This window comes from Canis lupus, chromosome 8, assembly GCF_048164855.1.
Source record: "Canis lupus baileyi chromosome 8, mCanLup2.hap1, whole genome shotgun sequence".
NCBI lineage: Eukaryota > Metazoa > Chordata > Mammalia > Carnivora > Canidae > Canis > Canis lupus.
In genome coordinates this window covers 37,017,665-37,029,331 of record NC_132845.1, presented here as the reverse complement: position 1 = coordinate 37,029,331, position 11,667 = coordinate 37,017,665, and the positions used below count along the sequence as shown (strand labels likewise).

General features: G+C 35.9%; 1 pseudogene; it reads right to left on the bottom strand.

Moving 5' to 3' along the window:
* Positions 1-5,646: 5,646 nt before the first annotated feature.
* LOC140638175 (olfactory receptor 6C6-like) lies at positions 5,647-7,082 on the bottom strand (annotated as a pseudogene).
* Positions 7,083-11,667: the final 4,585 nt, after the last annotated feature.

Genomic DNA, 11,667 nt, shown 5'->3' with positions numbered 1-11,667 from the left:
ACACATATATATGTAAAACACACAAATATATACATCTCTCTCTCTCTCTCTCTCTCTCTCTCTATCTATCTGTCTATACAAAACATATTGAGACAGTCTAACTCAGTTGACCCTTGAACAACATAGTGATTGGAGCACTGCCTCCCTGGAAAGTAAAATCCATGTATAACATTTTACTCTCTAAAATCTTATCTGCTGAAAGACTACTATTAATAGAAAGGCTTACTGGTAACATAGTCTATTAACACATATTTTGTATGCTATATGAATTATATATATATATTTTTAAAATTTTTATTTATATGAATTATATTTATATATAATTCTTACAATTCTTACAATAAAATAAGCTGGAGTAAATAAGATGTTAATAAGAAGAAATACATTTATAGTACTGTATGTATTTATAAAAAAATCCACATATAAGTGAAACAGTGCAGGTCAAACTTGTGTTGTTCAATAGTCACCTGTACAAGTATAACTTAAACTAAGGCTTTCTCAATATTCTGATTATTCTGATCCTACTAATGAGCCAAACAATGAGTTTACTTAAAACAAGTCCAAGTAAAAGCACTAATTTTTGTTGAGATATTCTGATAAAGCTTCTCATTTTTAAATGTCTGTCACTTACAAGTTTGTTACCACAGATTATCTAAACCTTAATAAGGGTCTAGCACTTCTAAACTAAGATATTCCTTTTTTTAAAAATTTTTATTTATTTATGATAGTCACAGAGAGAGGGGTGGGTGGGCAGAGACACAGGCAGAGGGAGAAGCAGGCTCCATGCACCGGAAGCCTGATGTGGGATTCGATCCCGGGTCTCCAGGACCGCGCCCTGGGCCAAAGGCAGGCGCCAAACCGCTGCGCCACCCAGGGATCCCAGCTAAAATATTCCTATTCAAACTTCTTCCCACTCCCAACTAGATTAAGCTGCACCACCTGCCTTTTCTGTTGTTTGTCTATGACATATCACCTTCTATTATGTCCACTAGAACTGGTACATTTGGCCTCCAAAACCTGCCTCCCTCCCAGCGATTATTACTGTTGGTTTTTGCTTTTTTTTTTTGCTTCTGTTTTTGTTAACTTTTTAAAAATATTTTTTTGTTGGAGTTCAATTTGCCAACATATAGCATAACACACAGTGCTCATCCCGCCAAGTGCCCCCCTCAGTGCCCATCACCCAGTCACCCCATCCCCCCACCCACCTCCCCTTCCACTACCCCGTGTTCATTTCCCAGAGTTAGGATTCTCTCATGTTCTGTCTCCCTCTCTGATATTTCCGACTCATTTTCTCTCCTTTCCCTTTATTCCCTTTCACTAATTTTTATATTCCCCAAATGAATGAGACCATATAATGTTTGTCCTTTTCCGATTGACCTATTTCACTCAGCATAATACCCTCCAGGTCCATCCACGTCGAAGCAAATGGTGGGTATTTGCAATTTCTAATGGCTGAGTAATATTCCATTGGATACATAGACCACATCTTCTTTATTCATTCATCTTTCGATGGACACCGAGGCTCCTTCCACAATTTGGCTTTTGTGGACGTTGCTGCTAGAAACATTGGGGGGGCAGGTGTCCTGGCGTTTCACTGCACCCGTATCTTTGGAGTAAATCCCCAGCAGTGCAATTGCTGGGTCGTAGGGCAGATCTATTTTTAACTCTTTGAGGAACCTCCACACAGTTTTCCAGAGTGACTGCACCAGTTCACATTCCCATCAATAGTGCAGGAGGGTTCCCCTTTCTCCACATCCTCTCCAACATTTGTAGTTTCCTGCCTTGTTAATTTTCCCCATTCTCACTGGTGTGAGGTGGGATATGATTGTGGTTTGGGTTTGTATTTCCCTGATGGCCAGTGATGCGGAGCATTTTCTCATGTGCTTGTTGGCCATGTCTATGTCTTCCTCTGTGAGATTTCTGTTCATGCCTTTTGCCCATTTCATGATTGGATTGTCTGTTTTTTTGCTCTTGAGGTTATTAAGTTCTTTGTAGATCTTGGATACTAGCCCTTTATCTAATAGGTGATTTGCAAATATCTTCTCCCATCCAATCCCATCCAGGCTGATTGTTGACTGTTTCTTTTGCTGTGCAGAAGCTTTTTATCTTGATGAAGTCCCCTTAATTCATTTTTGCTTTTGTTTCCCTTGTCTTAATATATTTATCTTGCAAGAAGTTGCTGTGGCCAAGTTCAAAAGGGGTGTTGCCTGTATGCTTCTCTAGGATTTTGATGGATTCTTGTGTCACGTTTACATCTTTCATCCATTTTGAGTGTATCTTTGTGGTGTAAGAGAATGGTCTACTTTCATTCTTCTGCATGTGGATGCCCAATTTTCCCAGCACCGTTTATTGAAGAGACTGTCCTTTTTCCAGGAGATAGTCTTTGCTGCTTTGTCGAATATTATGACCATAAAGTTCCACTTCTGGATTCTCTATTCTGTTCCATTGATCTCTGTATCTGTTTTTGTGCCAGCACCACACTGTCTTGATGACCACAGCTTTGTAGTACAGCCTGAAATCTGGCATTGTGATGCCCCCAGCTCTGGTTTTCTTTTTTAATATTCCCCTGGCTATTCGGGGTCTTTTCTGATTCCACACAAATATTAAGATTATTTGTTTCAACTCTCTGAAGAAAGTCCATGGTATTTGGATAGGGATTGCATTGAATGTGAAAATTGCCCTGGGTAGCATGGACATTTTCACAATATTAATTCTTCCAATCCATGAGCATGGAATATTTTTCCATCTCTTTTTCCTCAAATTCTTTCAGAAGTGTTCTGTAATTTTTAGGGTATAGATCCTTTACCTCCTTGGTTAGGTTTATTCCTAAGTATCTTATGCTTTTGGGTGCAATTGTAAATGGGATTGACCCCTTAATTTCTCTTTCTTCAGTCTCATTGTTGGTGTATAGAAATGCCACTGATTTCTGGGCACTGATTTTGTATCCTGCCACACTGCCAAATTGCTGTATGAGTTCTAGCAATCTTGGGGTGGAGTCTTTTGGGTTTTCTATGTACAGTATCATGTTATCTGCAAGGAGGGAGAGTTTGACTTCTTTTTGTCACTTTTTTTTATAAATTTATTTTTTATTGGTGTTCAATTTGCCAGTATATGGAATAACACCTGTTGCTCATCCTGTCAAGTGCCCACCTCAGTGCCCGTCACCCAATCACCCCCACGCACCGCCCACCTCCCCTTCCATCACCCCTAGTTTATTTCCCAGAGTTAGGAGTCTTTCATGTTCCCTTTCTGATATTTCCCACTCATTTTTTTCTCCTTTCCCCTTTATTCCCTTTCACTATTTTATACTGGTTTGAGTGCAATTGAATTTTTTCTTGTGGTTCCTCAAGCGAATGTTTATCTTTGAACTAGTACTTCACAGACTCTTTGCAGATGCCCTTAAGGATTTCTGTAGTTATACATTAACTATTTGAATAATGCAACCCTTATTAGTGAATAAAAGGGTTCAAATAAGTTTACTCTTTTAATCTAAGCAATAATCGTGTTTTCCAAGGACTTGAAATTCCTAATTATGAAGCTTTCAGAAGAAATGGAAATTAGAATTATGAGATTAGAGTATTGAAAAAATGTTTTTTAATAGTTTTAGAAGATTCTCAGCATCATTGAATGAAAGTAAGAGTAATCATATTTTTAGTAATAAATTTAAAAAAAATTCCTTGCAAATTTGTAAGTCAAATGAGAATTCCCTTTTGACCAAAATTTCTATAAAAATACCAAAGTCAGGGATCCCTGGGTGGCACAGCGCTTTAGCGCCTGCCTTTGGCCCAGGGCGCGATCCTGGAGATCCGGGATCGAATCCCACATCGGGCTTCCGGTGCATGGAGCCTGCTTCTCCCTCTGCCTGTGTCTCTGCCTCTCTCTCTCTCTCTGTGACTATCATAAATAAATAAAAATTTAAAAAAATACCAAAGCCAGTTTTTTTGTTTGTCGAATTCTAAAAACAGTGGCAAGCAATTGAGGTCAGATGCATTTACATAGGGTTTCTAAATAGATTGAAGTATTAATCTAATTACCACGAACAAAAAGAAATGAGGTAGATGAAAGATATGGTTCTATCACTTCCCTAAACCAAAATTAAGGGTGGAATATCTACACAGGAAATAAATCTTTCCTGGCTGGAAGTTTACTGAATTTTTTTAATATGGGGGCTTACACTATTGTTTCCAAAGGAAAAGAATCTGTGCATTTTTTCTTCAGGTCAGAATTACTTAACATAATTTTGCTAGGTAGAAAACAAACTGGAATTGAGAGAAAGATTTTGGTAAATAAACCTTATGTCAGGTAATGATTTGACACTATGCTGCTATGGAAAACATTGCATTTATTTTACAATTTTAGAAAACAGATTAGTATCATAGAGTATATTGGTTATATTCCAGACATAGGAATGAAAGAAATAGGAATAATATCTACATTTGTAAGACTACCAAGGTGAGTCTTACACAAAACCTTTCAACATTACTAAAATACTAAGTTTAAGTCCAAAATACAGTTGTGGTATACAGATCCCTTCAATTTCTCTAGGGTTGTTTTCTCTATCTGTATAACAGCGTATGAAGTACTAATTGAACCACATTTTTGAGCATTCAAAATAAGTGATATCTTTTACTGAGTGCTAAACAGTTTTAATAGCATATATTTAATGAACTATGAGATGTGGATTAAATTTCTCCTATTATTCTCCTATTCTCCTATCTGGGGTCCCCAGATGCTCAACTGTTAAGCATCCAACTCTTGGTTTTGGCTCAGATCCCGATCTCAGTGTCCTGAGATCAAGCCCCTCATGGGCTCCAGGCTCAGCGAGGAGTCCACTTCCCTTTCCCCCTGCTCACCCCTACTCCCTCCCACACACTTTCTCTAAAATAAATAAAATAAAAACTTTAAAAGAATTTTTCTCAAAAAAAAAGAATTTTTCTCCTACTTTATATTTGGAAAATCTGAGGCACAAAAATTTTATATATTCTGTGCAGTATTCCATTTTGTATTTGTAAGAAAACCTTTAGTGGATTCAGGCTGAATATCTCGAAAACCCTTTTTTAAAACATGAGATATACGAATTCTCCAAATGTGTGTCATTATCTAACACCTCTGTGCTATTTGCATACATTTATAACTCAGTCTTCTTTCCTTATGTATATTTTTAGCCTCAATATAATTATTACCTTCTTCTAAAAGTCCTCCCAGAACTCCAAAATTACTTAGAAGCTATACGGTATGCCCTATTGTATTTTTTTAAAGATTTATTTATTTATTTATGATAGATAGAGAGAGAGAGAGAGAGAGGGGCAGAGACACAGGAGGAGGGAGAAGCAGGCTCCATGCCGGGAGCCCGACGTGGGACTCGATCCCGGGACTCCAGGATCGCGCCCTGGGCGGAAGGCAGGCGCTAAACCGCTGAGCCAGGCAGGGATCCCTGCCCTATCGTATTTTAATATCCTTTTATGACAACACTAATTATACACTATATATCAATCTTAGAGTTAGGTGTTTGTCTCCTTACTTAGGGACAAGCTTCTCAAGCATAAGGATTGAGAGCCTTGCAACATCTGAAATAAGAGAGATACACAATATATGTTTAATCAATTAACAAATTACATATAGCAAATTATACTTATAAAAGGCATATTTTATTTAAAGTCATGGTTTCTAGTAGCTAATATACAATAAAAATGCTATTTAAATTGAACACCAATAAAAAATAAATTTATTATTTAAAAAATGCTATTTAAAGCTTGCATTACCGACTTGAGAGAGTAAGTTATTGTAGCAGGGTGTTTTCATTAGAAAGAATACAATGTGAGGGTGAGACTGAGCTGCAGGATTCTTCAAGAGAATGTCCTATATGAGATAAGTAATGAAATAGAAAAACATGATCAGAAGAAATGAATAAGGGCGCCTGATGGCTCAGTTCGTTGAGTGTCTGCCTTTGGCCCAGGTCATGATCCCAGAGTCCTGGGATCAAGCCCAGCATGGGACTCCTTGCTCAGCAGGGAGCCTGCTTCTCCCTCTCCCTCTGGCCCCCACTCTGTTCCTGCTCTCTATCTCAAATAAATAAAATCTTTTTTAAAAAAGAAATGAATGAAAGATTTTTTGTTTTTATGGCAATGTTGTGATTTGTAGCAATTATTACAATTGTTTTTTGAAAGACACAACCTTTTTTGTAACATATCCCAAAATATTTCTTTCACCTGCTGGTTCCTTAGGGTATAAATGAAGGGATTTAGTAAAGGGGCAATTGAGGTATACAGCAAAGCTACATCTTTGGATACAGTCACCCTTTCTTTGGCAGATGGCTTAATATACATAAAGATGCAGCTCCCATATGTCATGGAGACAACAATCATATGGGAAGTACAGGTGGAAAAAGCTTTGGTCCTTTGCTGTGCAGAAGGGAATTTCATAATGGTCTTCATGATGAAAGTGTAGGAGAGAACCACTAACACCAATGTGACCACAAGTGTCACCACAGCGAATATGAAAGACATCAATTCTAGGACATGTGTGTCTGTGCAGGATATCTGCAGGATGGGGGAATTTCTCACATAAAGTGATCAATCGTTTTGGAAGCACAGAAATCCAGCTTGAGTCCCATGAGCAATAGGGGAAAGATGATTAGGAATCCAGTCAGCCAGGAAGAAAGTACAAGCCAATAGCACACTCTGCTGTTGATAATGATTGAGTAATGCAAGGGTTTAGAGATGGCAACATAGTGGTCATAGGACATAGCAGCCAGAAGGTAAAACTCTGCAACTCCCAGTAAAATAATAAAAAATAATTGAGCCACACAGTTATTATATGAAATGTTTTTTTTCTTTAGTCACTATGGTTTTCAAGTATCTGGGAATACATACCGTTGTGAATATGATTTCTAAAAATGAGAAATTACGGAGAAAGAAATACATTGGCATCTTGAGGTGAGGATCCAGCAGAGTGAGGAGGATAATGGTTAAGTTCCCCATCAGGCTCAATGTGTAATTAAGAAATAAAAACACAAAAATCACAACTTGCAATTGTGGGTCATCCGTCAGTCTTATGAGAATAAACTCTATTTCCTTTTTTTTTTTTAAATTTTATTTATTTATGATAGTCATACACAGAGAGAGTGAGAGGCAGAGACACAGGCAGAGGGAGAAGCAGGCTCCATGCACCGGGAGCCCGACGTGGGATTCGATCCCGGGTCTCCAGGATCGCGCCCTGGGCCAAAGGCAGGCGCCAAACCGCTGCGCCACCCAGGGATCCCTTTTCTCTTGAACTTGAATATTTTCTTTGGCTAATATGCATTTTTACCCATTCTTCCTGAGTCGACTCAACTCTACATGCATAATTTAAATAAAAGAACATGAATCATTTTTAGTGTAGTTTTCCATCATTTTTATTCCACCTGAGCAAAAGACACAAAGTTGTTCTGTGTTTTAGAAATTGTATCCGAGTGATTTTCAAAACCAGGATTTAGAGTTATATATAATTCCTATGATAGTCAATGACTAAGCAGGATTGACTTCCATTAATTAGATAAAGTGAATCTTTTTCTGTACTAAGAATACACAATTATTATCAACTTTCTTGACTGACTAAGCTATGGCATTCAAATGGTTGGTTGTCTTTTAGGAAATATAATAAATACAACAAAGGAAAACATGACAAAAACAAACAACATATTTTAATGAAAATATTCTGTATTTTTTCAATTAACCTTTTTGAGGTGTATTCCTAATGTGTCTACATAATTTGGGTCACTGCTTTTTAATATTCCCCAATATCTTTGTAAAACTATTGATTACTTCAGAAATTATTGTAGGAAAGTAAAATCTGCCATCCCAAAATGTGTCTCTTTGACATGACGATTAATTTAAGATGATTATTTTTAAGAAATGGAGGTCTCAGAATGTTTTCCTTTTTACCTCCTCAAATGTCTAAAAGAATTTAGATAAAAGACTTTCTTCAAAAAGGGAGATATTACCACAAATAATTATGGTTGTTTGTATGCTAATATGAATTGGCAAGATCTAAAATGTGGTCGAGAGGGAGGACCTTAGCAAAGTCTGGTTCTTAAAATTCTTCTTTATGTTCATTCTTTCTGTGTGGCCCAGCAAAAATTTGTTTCCCAAACACTTACTCTTTTTCATTTTCCTTTGAAATCTCTTCCTTGTCTTTGAAGTCCCAGACCCCTACATCCTTTGTAACTTAAAATGTTAGTCTCAAATGCCTGACTGCCCATAATTCTCATAATCTTACAAAGCTCCCTTCCCATATATATGCTATTAATTTGATATTTTCCTGTTAATGTCTCATGTCAATTTAATTCTTAAACCAGCAAAAAGAATCTGAATAGTAGAGTAAAATGTTTCCTCCCAAACATTATATTACTGTCTGTCCTTTCTAAGTGTAAAAATTCTGTTTATTTCCATGTTATAGTATTCCATTTTACGTGAAACATTCTAGTTTATTTCATTATATGCATTACCTGCAAACTTTTAAAGGAAATAAATTATTAAAGCACTCTGTTATTTTTATTCTTTTGCTTTTGTCTTATTAATATTGCTATCTGTTTCTTAATTTTTTTGTTGGGAAAAGAACAAAACTAAGATGCTCCATGCTTAACGTGGTTTTCTGAAATAGATTTTAGGAATAGCTTAAATTTTATTAATGGCAATTGAAGACGCAGTCTTCAGCTGAGTGGTCACAAACTTTTTTTAATAAAAATGTATATTTATGTTCTTCTTAAAACTCCCAACTTTGCTCTATTTCTGACTTGAAAAAGTATGCTCTAGGAGTTACTCATACAATTTTGGTTACCGCGTGGATCTATCAGACTGTTCTAGAACTATATTATTACATTTGAGAGAACAGTTGCTCAGCATTTTTTCCATATCACTTAACCAAGGGCAATACTTAATTCATACAGAGAATCAGAGAAAAATGAAATTTAGAAGCAACTGTATTTGAATAAGACAGATTACAATATCTGTTAATACATAGCCAACAAATGACTGTACCATTAAAAACATTTATAGACCTTAAAAATTGAGAACTCAAATTCAACTCCCTGAATTGGACTTGTGCCTTTGATATAACTTCTGATTTTGAAGTCAAGTTAAAATTATAGTTGCTTTACCTCCTTGAACCTATTGTATCTAGTGTTCCCTTAAGTGTGCATGGCAGAGATATATGTTGACATAATTAATTACGATTTTAGTCTTTTATCATCATATTTTATTTTCTGAGCTGGATACTTACTATGAATGATTTTTGTGGGAAGGACCATGTATATACAGTCCTTCTGTAAAGAATTTCCAAATTCCCTCAGATTCATACTCACTTTGAAGTTCAGAACTCAAGTATTAATAATTTTAATGGACATCCATCTTCTATTCCAGATAAGTTGCGTTTTGTGAAAGCTTGTTGTTATTTATTTTTCTCCTGTCCTCAAAAGCTTGTTGTTATAATTGCTGTCATTCAAAACCTCAAAATGAGTAGTTGTACTTTAAAATATAATGAAATATGGCAACTGAAAAAGACTCGGGGCATCATCTGATGAAAGATAAGCAGCTGTTCCAAGAGAAATTCCATATTAGTCCCTGTACACTTATGAAATGCTGCAGTTTTATCACTTTCTACTTACTACAGACCCAGAGGTTCTACTGAAATAAAACAAAGGAAAAGAAAACCTAAACTTTGGGGATCAAAGGTCCAAAAGTACTAATGACTGGCAATAAGAGACACCACTGTAATCCACTTTAAATAAAAGCTGAAGTAAAAGTATCCCAGAGGAGTATCATAAGTGACTTAGAATAATTGATGAACTATTTAACAGGATCATCATCAGTTCACTGTCCTGGGGCAACACTGAAAAATCCCAGACTGGTTTATACAAGCCCAAGACACTACCTTGCTTCCAATTAGCAAAGAAGCAATTTCAGACATTAATGTAAACCATCTTACACTCTGACACCTGGTAGTGAGTTATATTTACAAGTAACAAGCATAATATTTTATCAAATTAATAAGTTGAGGCTTCAGATGGATGTCTGATGAAATTATTTTGATCCTTCAAGTAAACTGATTTTACCTGTAAAATATATTTTATGTTAATACCCAAAACTAGTGCTCGCTTCGGCAGCACATATACTAAAATACCCAAAACTAGAAATGATCCAATATCCAGCATCTTGTAAATAGTTTAACAAATTACGGCATATGTATATAATGCAATGAATTAGATATTTAAAAAATGATTGAGGGGATCCATGGGTGGCTCAGCAATTTAGCCCCTGCCTTCAGTCCAGGGCATGATCCTGGAGTCCTGGGATCTAGTCCCACATCGGGCCCCTTGCATTGGGCCTGCTTCTCCCTCTGCCTGTGTCTCTGCCTCCCTCTCTCTCTCTCTCTCTCTCTCTCTGTCTCTCATGAATAAATAAAACAGTGTTTAAAAATGATTGAATCTTAGAAATATTATGCTAAGTGAAAGAAGCCAAATGCAATATCTATATACTCTATGATTCTATTTCTATAATTCAGAGAAACACTGAACTATAAGGGTAGAAATCTAATCAAAAGTTTTAGAGGCTAATAGTGAGAAGTGAATGACCATAAAAGTGTCATGAGAAAACATTTTACAATGGATATATTTTATATCTTGATTGCAGTAGTGGTTGCATGACTATATATTTTTCAGAGTTCATCAAAATATATCCCCCCCAAAAGGTGATCTTTTTTGTAGTTAAATTCTATCTCAATAATCTGGCAAATATATTTGGATGTGACCTACTTTTTTTTACTAGATTACTAATTAGATTACTTAGATGTGTACTGTCCGATATGACAGCCATTAGCCACATGTAGATATATGCATTTAAATTTAAAGTGATAAATATTAAATTTAAAATTAAATATTTAGTTCCTCACTTGGGGGTCATGGGACGGGGGACTGCTACTGTGCTAAGATCTAAAATCACCAAAATTAACAGTAATTTATCATCTCAGCCTTCCTCTGGGAGTTACATGCCTTCATTAGACTCTAAAGTTCTAAACTGATTCCATCAGACAGATTCTCCCAATGCAAACGATGCCCAGGTAGGGAGCAAGATTCTGTGTGCTTCCTATTTCACCATCTTCTTAAAGTTCCCTCAAGGATCCACTCATTTTCATGACATTGAAAATGACATGTCATTTTCATGACAAGGTTGTGAACTCCAAGTAAATAACATACTTGACTGTAACAGATTCATATTTAAAGTCAATATATTCCTCTTTTTTCGACATTGATCAGTGTATCAAGTATCAGGTTTTAAATAATCATTCTTTAATAATTTTGAGTACAATATATTATGATGTAAGTATTCAAATTTTGCAGATAAACTCCAATATTGATTTCTTTTATTAAAAAGAAACAAACTATGTCCTTAACATATTAATTTGGTTTGGTGTGGTTTTTGTTTTGTTTTGGTTTGGTTTGGTTTTGGTTTTGGTTTTATCTTCTTTTTCTATAATTCATGAGCTACAGATACACCTAGAAAGGAATTCCCTCTAATCTTGTGACAACTTCCTGACTTTTTCCATAGTGATACATTTGTCAAATTTCACATAATCTATTTAGAATTTGTGAAACTGTAATAAATAAATACCACAAATAGCTGTTAGTTTTCT